A 12056-nucleotide genomic window follows, 5' to 3' on the forward strand; every position below is an offset into this window, starting at 1 on the left:
GGTGTTGTGTTTGTGCTGGCAATCTCCTCTTTGTCAGGAGTACTGACCATGGCGTGAGAAAGTATGAATGCCAGGTTACTGATGTACATGCATTTCTCACAACTAGAAGAATTATGTGCTAGGAGAAGAGGGTTGTCAGTAAACATGAGGCAGTTGCTACACTATCTCAGTATGCCCATGTTGACCAAGCTGACAGGAGAAACTGATGGGGAATTGTCAAGACAGTGTTCTGAATACTTGCAGCGGACTTATGGAGAGACGGTTTTGATAAGGGTTTGTCCACAAGAGTGTAGACCACAAAAACCTTTTTAAATGTAAAGTAAGTGGCCTGAAGCACAAGTACTAAAACCAAAACTAAGATGCTTAGAATAACAGATGCATTTAATCAGGCTACTAACAAGCAGTAATAAATGCAGCAGAATAAAAGCACATGAACACTTAGCACACAGCAAAAATAAGTTGATAAGGTAGAAAGAACACAATTACAGAAAAGCAACTGAATAAAGTGCATTTTTTTTTATTAAGTGGAGAGGGACAAAACAGAAGACAGTTCAAGATTAAGAAACTTAGGGGGTAGTGTTTCCCAAATGATCTCACTGTACTCAGTTGAGTATGAAAATGAGACAGGAATGGGAGAAGTGACCAAAATCAATTTTACAGTAGGGTTGGGCAATTCCAAAGCCACCAGGTTAAACAAAGCAGACAGAAGAGGACAGCAATAAATAATGAAACAAATATATAAATGCAGTAAAGTGTAAATCAAGTGCAAAAAAGTATACTTATTTTTTTAATTTCTTCAAGTCTTTTGGGTTTCTAATACCATGAAGGGAATGGACCCCATTCCTAAGTTCAAGTATCATTAAAGTTCATGAAATTAGTACTGTTTCAATCTTTGATGTCAGCCAAAAGTGCACTTCACAGCAGCACCCGCAATGTGCCCAGTAATGACTCCTTCTGCAATTCATATGGGGTTGCATGTATTGGTAACATATCTAAATACAACTACAGATTCTTTTTTATAAGACATGTTTCTCCTACTACTACTGGAACTGTCTGGGTATCTTTCTTCCACATTGCTCTCATTACTGCCTGCAGTTCCTGATATTCTTATGACTTTGTGTCTCTCTGTACACAAGACACTGTAGTCACTGAGTGTGGTGATTTCAATGAGCAATGATACTTTTGTCTTCTTTTCATGGACCACTATATCCAGTTTTCAGCATCTATCTTTTGAACTGTTGATAATGGGTGATTCCATGTGATGTAAACTTCATCATTTTCTATGATGCTTTGTGGCTTATGTTTCCAGTGTTTTCAGCCACTTCAATCCCATAATGTTTGCACAATCCCCAGTGTAACAGTCTTGGCACATTATTATGTCTTTCAGTATACAGTCCTTCTGCCATCAGCATGTTACAACCAACAACGAGGTGTGGAATGGTTTCCAATTCGGTTTTATAAAACCTACATTTGTCTGTTTCTCCCACATGTTCAATGGACTTTGTAAACCAGCATGTACATATCCCACTATTTTGGGCCGCCAATATTAACCTTTCATATCTTGGTTTGAATTTGCCTCTCCCTAAACATTCCAGTGTTTGTTCCCGATCAACACGAGATTCTTCCAGAAGATTTCTAGACTTCCAACTATATTTATGCATTTTCCACATTTCTTGCCTTCTCATCTGGTCCTTCACCTTATATTCCTTCTTTTGTTTTTTGGCACATTCAGTTGCTGCTTGATTTTTATCTACTCCTGGTTTTTCAATTCCAGCCTGATGCCAATATGCTTCTGCTAGATTAAGCAGAGAAGCCATTTTAGATTTATTCTCCTCATGTTACAAAATGGAGTCCCATGATTGCAGATCTATACATGCAATCAGTGTCAAGGAGGGCCATCTGTCCTTTGGAATTGGGAATATATTATCTTGGTATGCGCTGATTTTTATAAATAATTTGGTAAGCATGAAACATCCTTCTTGTTTTCCTATCTAATCTATCCAACATGTTTTGGGGCCAGTCAATCAAAGATTCAAAGAAACGTTCTTGTTATTTAGGACCACATAAGTGCAGTCTAAACAAAATTACAAATGTCAGCTCACGAGAGAAATACAGTGCAAATAACGTAAATACAGCGGTATCAAAGACTAACATAATTTTTATTTTTTTTTAATTTATTTTATTTTACATTTGTTAACCAGGAGACAGATCCATTTTCAGCGGAGGCCCGGGGAGAAAATCTCCATGTTACACTATTAGCATTTATACAATTCTAAACATACTTAATAACAAATTTGGGTGTTACATTATTTAAAGTAGTACAAAAATGAAAATTTACACATCATATGATGCATCTAGCAATAAGAACAGTAGAAAACTAAAAAGTTTTTTTTTTTTTTTACATACATTCATTCTCATTCACAATACATTTATACATTTACATTTGTAGAGACATATGTATATGCTTACACCCACACATCAAAAGTATAGGTATTGAAGTAAGACCAAGATGAGAGTATGAAGAGCTCGGATAAGGTTTATACCTTTCTCAGATACAGATTATAGCTTTTATCAGGTACAGATTTTAATAGTGTAGTGTACAGGTGTTAGTATGTTTTATTGTACTGATGCTGAGTTTGGATGTATAATCATAGATATTAGCAGGGCTATGTTAGGAAAATGCTAGAGAGTAGCAGAATCCTTGCAACTGTGCATAGTTGTCGTTTACCCTGAGGAGTAGCAAGAGCAGAGCCAATTGTTTGAATAATGGGATTTCAGGAGGTGTTTGAATTGGGTACTAGAAGTAGTGGTAGTTATATGGCTTGGGAGTGAGTTCCAGTTTTGGGCTATTGTGCAGGCAGAGAGAGATTGTCCTGCTTCATTTTTATGTCTAATTACATGAATGAGGTTTTGGCTGCTAGATCTCAGGGCTCTAGTGGTGGTGTGGGGCTGAATTAGCTGCTGGAGTGTGGGTGTTATCTCAGGGTAGTAGTAGAGTTTATGTGCTACTGTGGCTTGATTAAGTTGTAGTAGCGGAGGAAGCTCCAGCCACTTGAGTTGCATTAGGCAATGACAATGATAGGACCTATTTGTGGAGTCTGTAGCAAACTTGGCAATCTTGTTGTAACATGATTCCATTTTGCGAAGTTCAGTAAGGTGAAGATTAGTTAGGATAGGGGAGGCATAAAGAAGGATGGAGAGGAGGTGGGTTCTTGCAATAGTAGCTTTGGTCTGTTTAGTCATGAACTTTTTGTTTCTATAGTGGAGTCCTAATTTTCTGTTCACTTTTTTGATGGTTTGTGCTATGTGGATATCAAATTTCAGGTGATTATCAATCTCTACTCCTAGTAGTTTTGTGTGGTTGGTTGGTGTGATTTGAATATTTTTTTTGGAGTTTATGATGAAGCTATAGTTTAAGTTAGATGATCTGCCAGGGGTAAATAAGCTTAGTTTTGTTTTCTTGGAATTGAGAAGTAGTTGTATGTTAGAAAACCAGGTTTCAGCTAGAGTAAAGTTATTTTGGGTAAGGGCATGTAGTTCCATTATGCTGGGGGCAGCACATATTATAGTGGTGTCATCAGCATATTGTACTACTGAGGCAGTGGGCAGGGAAGATGAGATGTCATTAGTGAAAAGAGAGAACAACAGTGGGCCAAGGATTGATCCTTGAGGGACTCCTATGGATACTGGTAAGAGGGGGGACAGCTTTTCTTGCCAGAGGACTGCTTGTTGGCATTCTGATAGGTAGCTGTTGAACCACAGTATAGTGGAGGAGCATATGTTTAGACTAGATAGAGCATTGAGGAGCATACTGTGATTAACCATGTCAAAGGCTTTTGATAAGTCCAGGAAAATGGATGATATGAAAAGACCTTTGTTTCTGTAGTGGTTGACTGTATTGGTGTAAGATAGAAGAGCAGTGGTCGTACTATGGGAGGGTCTAAAACCATGTTGGGAAATGGACAATAGTTTGTTTTGTTGGAGATACTGCATTAGTTGCAAGTGAACAGCTCTTTCTAATATTATTGCTAGGGGTGATAGTATGTTTATAGGGTGATAGTTGGTCAGCTCTAAGGAGTTGCCTCCTTTGTGCAGAGGAACAATGTGGGATGTTTTCCAGAGGGTAGGTACTTTGTATTCTGAAAGTGACTTATTTATGAGAATTGATACTGGATAAGATATGGTCTCTGCTGATATTTGAAGGAAATCTGCAGGAAGTTTATCGGCTGCTAGTGTGGTTGGTTTTAGCTCCTTAAGGAGGTTTGAAATCATTTTAGTGGACACTGGCTGCAGGGAAAAGCTAGAGGTGTTATTTTTTGTATTATTGTCAGTTATAGTGGATGATTGTATTGGAGTACCATTGTTTTTGTGGGTATTAGCTAGATTTTGTACTGTTTCTGTAAAGAATTTATTAAATTGTGTAGGGATATTGTCTTGGTTGTTGCAACACAGGGGTAGGGGTGGATGCTTTCCCAAGGTGAAGTAATCTATTTATGGAGGCCCAGAATTTTTGGGGGTTATGGGTATATTTATATTGTAGGTTTTTATAGTAGTTGGACTTGTCAAGTTTAGTTAGCCTTTTGGCTTTATTACGTAGTTCTATGTAGTTTTGCCTTAGAGAAGTATTTTTATTTTTAAGAAAGAAAATAACATGCATGACATGCAAGAGGTACTTTACATTACATAAACACATTCAATACCCATTATGTAGTGATAAATAAACACCCTCCACTCTTAAGATATAGAATAAATAGAGACTAGTAAATGGCAGCTGTTTAGCTACCATATTGCACTTGTTAACCTTAGACCCACTCCAAAACTGTAAGTTAGGACAGGAAGAGCAAATTGATGTATAGCTTGGATTTTGTTCCTAGATGTCAATGCTGTTTTCAGGATTAATTTAAGTGTTCTAAAGTATTCCTTACTATTTTTTATTTGCATTTGTTCATGTTTTATTGTTGATCTTTCATCAGTTCCCAAATATTTATACACTCCCTCTTGCTCAAGTTTTTATATCACATTCTTGTCCCAAAGTGATGTTTTCATGGTGCTGCAGTTTTTCAGTTTAAAAGTCTGCTTTCGCACATTTACCAAGACCAAATGACATTCTTATATCATCTGAAAATGTTTCGACAACTTGCAGTTGTACTTTCAGTTCCTCATCTGATGTTCTACAGCTACAGTTTTAAATCGACAAAGAGAAGATCAGAAGTCTTTACAATTTATTGTTTTCTAGGAGCCAAATTATAGCCATGGCCTAAGCTGTTAAGTAGACAGCTTAATGGGTTAAGGGTAAGGCAGAATAGCAACAGTGACAGAGTGACCATTGGAATATCCCCCTTTGAATTTTTATCCCTGGGATAATAATTTGTCCTTTATCAAGGCTTAACTGCAAAGTGGTCTGCACTGTTTCATGGCTACTGTAATGTAGTTGATCAGTGTACGGTGCATCTTATACATTTTTAAGCATTCTTGTATCCATAAATGTGGGATACTATTAAATGCTTTTATGTAGTCACTCCATGCCATAGTTAGATTTTTTTCCCCTTTTTACAGTTCTGCACTATGATGTTATTTAACAAATTATCCTTTGTTCCATATGACTTTCTTTTATTGTCCTTTTGTTCTACTGCCACAATTGAGTTTTCTTCTAAATGACTATAAACTCTGTCGGGATCAATTCCCGTGTATAGTTCATATGTCGTCGGAAGGCAAGTTATTGGTCTATAGGTTTTAGCGTAGCTTGCCTGTTCACTCCTAAGTAGGAGCATTGTTTTTCCTGTTGTTAGCCAGGTTAGTGTCTGTTCAGGGTGGGCATATAAATAGTTCTTGCTCACATCTAAAATCTTTGTGCAAAGATGTTAATACTTTTAGCCAGAAGTTAGATACTGCATCTGGACCTGGGATTTCCCAATTGGAGGCTTTTCTTAACTTTGTTTTAATTTCCCTGGCAGTTACTTCATCCCACCTCATATCCTGTACCTTTAAGCTTCTTATTCTTTCTTTTACTTATTTTATACATTTAGTATCTTTGTTATGTTCCATAGGATAGGGCAGCCGTAGTGGTTAGTGTTGCCACCTCACAGCAAGAGGTTTTCCGGTTTGATCTTCGGCTGGGGTGCTTCTGTGCAGAGTCTGCATATCCTCCCTGTGGTTGCGTGGGTTTCCTCCGGGTGCACCAGTTTTCTCCCACATCCCAAAGACATGCTGTAGGTGGATTGGACACTCTAAATTTGGCCCTAGGTGTGACTGTATGCATGTGTGTGCCTTCTGTGGAAGGTGGGGTGCTGGGCTGGCAACTCGACACTGTAAAACTCCACTGCCAATCATGAGCGGATAGGTGATCCGCTGTGGCAACCTCTAACTGGAAAAAGCCGAAAGAAGAAGTTATGTTCCATAGGATCTTCATAGATACTTCTCCAAAGTGTACCTACTTCTTCTTTTTTTTGGTGGTCTTTCAATTCCTTTTACCTTATTTCCCAATTCTCTGTAAAACTTTTTTGGGTCATTAATAAATTGCTTATTTTGTACTTTTCCTTTATATTTATCTGTGTATCTTTTAAGTTTTTCTGCCTGTGCTGAGATTTTTAGCTTGTTATTTGCAATAGTGCATGATCGAGCCTGGTCTGTTCTAATACTGTGCATTGCTTTTATTATTTCTTTCTTAGTATTTTTGTTGATTTGTTCCCGCTTGTATATTCTTCTAATAGTGACACTTCTTGTCTTAATTGCTTTATAGTTTTCTCTACTCGATACTTCCATGACAGTATTCAATTTTCCCCTTCATTTCCCCTCACTACTCTGTGTTCTTGCAGTAGAATTTTATCAGTTATTAATTTAACTGCACAGTAGTATATCCTGTTTACTTCTGCTATATTGGCATGGATTTCTAAAAACAGTTCTAATTACTGTGTTCATTTGTTTGAACTTCTGAATTTGTGGGTTTTAGTGAACTTCTGCAGTCTATTTCTTTCATTACTCTTAATATGTCTAGCTCTATTAAATCAAGCAACTCCTCTCTTAGCTCATTTTATTCTAAACTGAGGGCACTTTTTTATTTTTCATTTCCTGCGGGCAATCTATGCAAAGTTCTATAGCATCTTTCTGTGGCACATTCTCTTCAGTTTCATCCTGTGCCATACATTGCTCTGTCATATGGGAATTCACTGGCCAATCATTCAGCAGTGACTGTGTCAGTTTCCTGTTCCTTCCCTCGCTGTCCAGCTTCAAGTGAACATTTATACTGGTTTCCTGTGGAAGGCACCAAAATATCTTCATATGGCACCTGACCAATTGCTTCCTGTTCCACCGGTTTCCCCTTAATTTGGATATCCATTGCTCTATCCTGCTGTGGTGCTTTCTGAATTAGATTTTCTACACTGAATTTTTCATTTCGCAGGTACTCCATAACCACAGTTTCTATTTCTTTAACTTCTCCATTACTAATCTCCTTTTTACTTTTCCTCTTTGTAAAGTTTTCCATATCCAGATTCCTTTGCTTATATTTCTCTTAAAATATCTTTGGTGCTGCTCTTTTTATATTGGTTAGTTTTGTTTTCTCTTTTGCATAAAGATTACACCATATTAAATTTATTTTTCTTTCCCATGTCCATATTTCTACTTCAGATGTCCCCTGATCTTTCTGCTTCTCATTACTTTGTGGACTCACTCCATCTTGCTGTGATGAAACCTGTGTTCGACCTTCTACACCCAATCCTTAATTTCAGAGGCACTCCATAACTTTAACTTCTATTTTTTTTAACTTCCACTTTACTAATATTTTTTTCTACATTCCCTCTTTGAGATATTTTCCTTATTTGAAAATGTCCATATATGGATGCCTTTGCCTGTATTTATCTTCAAATATCTTTGGGGCTACTTTCTTTATATTAAGTTGGCTTTCTCCTCTGCATAAATATTGCACTGTATGAAATCTCTTTCTTTCCCATGCCTATATTTCTTTTTTATATTTTTCAAATCTCTCTAGGTTTTGTTTATATTTTTGCAGTTCCTCAGATGCTTCTTTTCCCAAACAGATCAATGTTTCTTGATCTAGATACTGTTTTTTCACAAATCTGTTGTGTTAATAAATACACATTTTTATTTGAAGCTTATGACAGTTTTTCTTGTGGAAAGATTTTTCTTTCCTCTAATTTCTCTCTTAATCATTGTGTATATCTTGTGTCTGGAAATTCTGGGCATAATAGTAACAATACATAATTTCTTTCTTATCCTCACTAGTCCACTTTATCATCTTTAAGCTCTACTCTGGTCCATCAGCCTTTGTGATTATTGTAGACTTCTACAACAGGGAGGCCATCCTCCCCCTGGGCCTGCCCTGGCTCCATTGTAGGAATATTTCTGTATTTTGAGGATTCTACACTATCTTTTCCAGTCCTGGTACCAGTGTGCCTACCAGGATTGTGCACTTTTTTATCCTGGGTGTTGTGCACCCAGCTATCTCTTTTAATTTTTAACCTACTTCTGTCCATGATACATGCTATATAAATACACTATCAGTGTCATCTTGGTGAGATTTTGTGAAAAAACAGGGTCCACCTCATGACCAAGACTTGAGGATGAATTCAATTTCAGCAATACTGCTCTCCTTTACTTGCTGACTTATCTCTCCATTCAGACTCCTTATCAGTTTAGTATATCAGATGGTTACAGTCCAACACAGCCAGGTAGTTAAGTTCAGCAATATTAGCTCAGTACAACATCACAGAATGTAAGTCTTTGTACTAGAAGTTCATAGGTTCATACTAGGCTATCTGCCCTAGGGCATTTATAAGCCTAGCCAGAGTATGTTTGGCTTTCACCACCCATTTTAAATTTATTTTGCTATGCCCTTTTTCGAGGTTAGTATACTGTGCCTCTATCTAACAGTGACACAGAAGTGATACCCGGGGTAAACCTATGATCTCCCATCCACTCATCAAGACTCCTCTTGAAGAGAATCAATGAGGGACTCTGCCTAACCTGGACTGGGATTTTATTCTAGAGTGAAGGGAGCCTCTGGGTTATGAATCTGTCCCTCCAGCATGTCCTATTTATTTCAGTACTGAGGTTCAAGTCTCTCGAGCATGTAGCTCGATGGGATTTGGATTTTTTGAGGTGCAGCATGTCCCTTAAGTCTGGGTTGGACATGGCCTTATACGTCAGGCACAGGTCACCTCTGAGCAGGCGGTATGCCACTGAGTAGAGCTGGAGTTTCTTTAACCGGGCAGCATATGGCATCTGTTTGAGCCCTTTGATCCTCTTGGTGAGGTACTTTTGGGGTCTTTCCAGTTGCTGCAGGTGTTTGGTAAGGTACATCCCAAAAGGGGCATTGTACTCAATTATGGGCCTGATGAGGGATGAGTAAAGAGGCACGATGACCTCCCTAATCTAGATGTGAATCCCTTCATGATTAGGTGGGCTATATAAAATGTTTTCTAACCACTTTGGCCACGTGGTTGTCAAATGAGAGATTGCTATCAACTTGGGTCCCCAGGTCCCTAATTACTTCTTCTGTACTTAATGGATTACCACCTATGTGGTAATTTGTGGGCACTTTGTTTTTGCCAAAGGGATGACTATAAACTTTTTGGCGTTTAGCTTGAGGCCATGGCTCTGGCACCAGTTGTCTGTTTCTATGAGGCCCTTTTGGAGGATGCTTGTGTCGGCTGGAGAGTCGATTATGGCACCCAGTTTGCAGTCATCTGCGAACTTGGTCAGCCACAGTCCTTCCATGTTGGCCTGTACCTCCGAGAAATATATACCAAACAAGAGAGGTCCCAGGACTGAGCCTTGTGGGATGCCACTTGTAACTGGTTTGGAGTCTGACATGGCTCCAGCAATTCTAACCATGTGGGTTCTGTCATTGAGCCAGTTTGCAACCCATCTAGTGACATAGGGGTTTATATTTAAGCTGGTGAGGTTATCTATAATGCCCGAGTGGGGTACTGTATCGAAGGCTTTTGTGAGGTCCAGATAGGCTGTGTGGACCACCTTCCCTTCATCAATGGCCTTGGTGACTGTTTCAAAGAAGTCAACCAGGTTTAAGAGGCAGGATCTGCCCTTAACAAAGCCGAACTGGGTAGGATCCAGTGTCTGTAGGTCCCCAATATCTTTATTTATGAGGTCCATGATGATCCTTTCCATAGCTTTGCAGACCAAGCTAGTCAGGCTTATGGGGCAATAGTTTCCAGGGTCCGTTGAGGCACCACCTTTGTGGAGAGGGACCACTGTTGCTGTACGCCACTCTTTGGGTACATATCCTGTAGTAAGGCTGAGATTGAACAGTAGTTTTATGTTTGGGTTCAGCTCTTCTTGGAGTTCATGTAGGACGCAGCCTGGGACACCGTCTGGTCCCATTGATGCTGTGTTTCTTGCTTTGGAGAGGGCGGCTCCCACCTGAGCATATGAGATGTCAGGGGGGCAGCACTCTGCTGGGATAGATATTTGCCCTTTTGGTGGGGAGAAGTTTGCGCTGAACCTGTCAGCTAGGATGTTGGCAATGTCTGTGGGTTCGGTGTATTTTTTATCATTTTGGACTAATTCTGAGCATATCTGGGTATTCCCACCCAGGTTCCTAACATAACTAAAGAAAGCCTTGTGATTATCCTTAGTGTCCTGTGCAATTTTTCTCTCGAAGCTGGCCTTTGACGATTTTATGAGTGTCCTTAGTTTTTTGCTAATACTGATCAGAGATGCCTTCCCTTTTTGGGATTTTGCTCTATCATGTAGTAGCTTCCTCCTTCTATTGTATAGTTTGTTTATGGCTGGGGTCCACCAGACAGGTCATCTGCCTTTGAAGGATTGGGTCTTGGTTTTATTTGGGATTGCATGATCCATGCATTCCTGAATGTGTTCATAGAATGCATTTATAAAGGATTCTGCGGTCTGGGCCGTATTTTCCACAGGCCCGGGGGCTTTGAAGGATTCCACCTCGGTTTTGAGGAGTGTGAAATTTGCTTTAGAGAAGTTTTTCACTGTGGTTTTCTGGGCAGGGGGTGGGGTCGGGATGTGAATATCCAGTGAGATCAGTTTATGGTCTGATCTTACCAGTGAGGGATACACTTCTGGTCTGGAGCATAGAGTCCCCATATTGGTGATGATCAGGTCCAGTATGTTTTCCCCTCTTGTGGGAGTGGTAACAAGTTGTTCCATAGCATTTGAGTTTATGAATTCTAGGAACCTTTGGGCAAGGGTGTTGGAGCTAGAGTAATGCTCCCAATCTATGTTTGGGTAGTTGAAGTCACCCAATATAATGGTGTTCGGAGAGACCTTCATATTTTCCAGTGTTCTCAGGAAGGCCGAGTGGGGTTCCTGGGTTTGGGAGGGTGGTCTGTAGCAGGCTATAAACTGGAAGGCAGTTTTACCCACTGTTAGTTGCACATGGATAGTCTCTGATGCTTCGTGCTTTGCCACCAACCTGGAGGTGTGGATATCTTTGATGAATATCGATACTCCCCCTCCTTTTGTGGTTCGGTCCAAGTTTTGGGGCTGAAAAGCATGGTATGAGGTATAACCTGGTAGTGCTGGGGTGCTCTCGGGAGTCCTGAACTAGGTTTCTGTTACTGCACAGATATCGATGTCCTCCATGCTAAGGAGAGTTTCGAGTGCGTGCATCTTGAGGTTTAGACTTCTGGCGTTGAGTAGCATTACTCAGTTTCTTATCCCTTGTGATACCTATGGAGGTGGGTTTGTCTTTTGAGCCTTGCCTAAAAAAGGCACTATGGGGGTAGCAAGAGCCTTTGCCAATATCCGAAAGCCCAGGGGTGACAGGTGCAAGCCGTCCCTAGCAAAGCATCGTGGCTTGTCGTGCATATCATCCCAAGCTGACAGGCATTGGATCCCCTTTGAATGACACCAATACTTAAGCCAATTGTTGAAATTGATCATCTTGTCTTCATATTGTGGCATCATTCTTGGTGAGGGTAAGATGCTACTCAAGGTCAGGGTCATACCAGCCTGGGCTACATGCTCAGAGAGCTCCTCTATGTCTCTTTTCATGTAGTCCAGGGAGGTACATCTCAGGTCATTCACACCAGTATGGACAATGACCGAGT

This window comes from Protopterus annectens, chromosome 13.part0 (genome assembly GCF_019279795.1).
Source record: "Protopterus annectens isolate FY-2018-M chromosome 13.part0, PAN1.0, whole genome shotgun sequence".
NCBI classification, from domain to species: Eukaryota; Metazoa; Chordata; order Ceratodontiformes; family Protopteridae; genus Protopterus; species Protopterus annectens.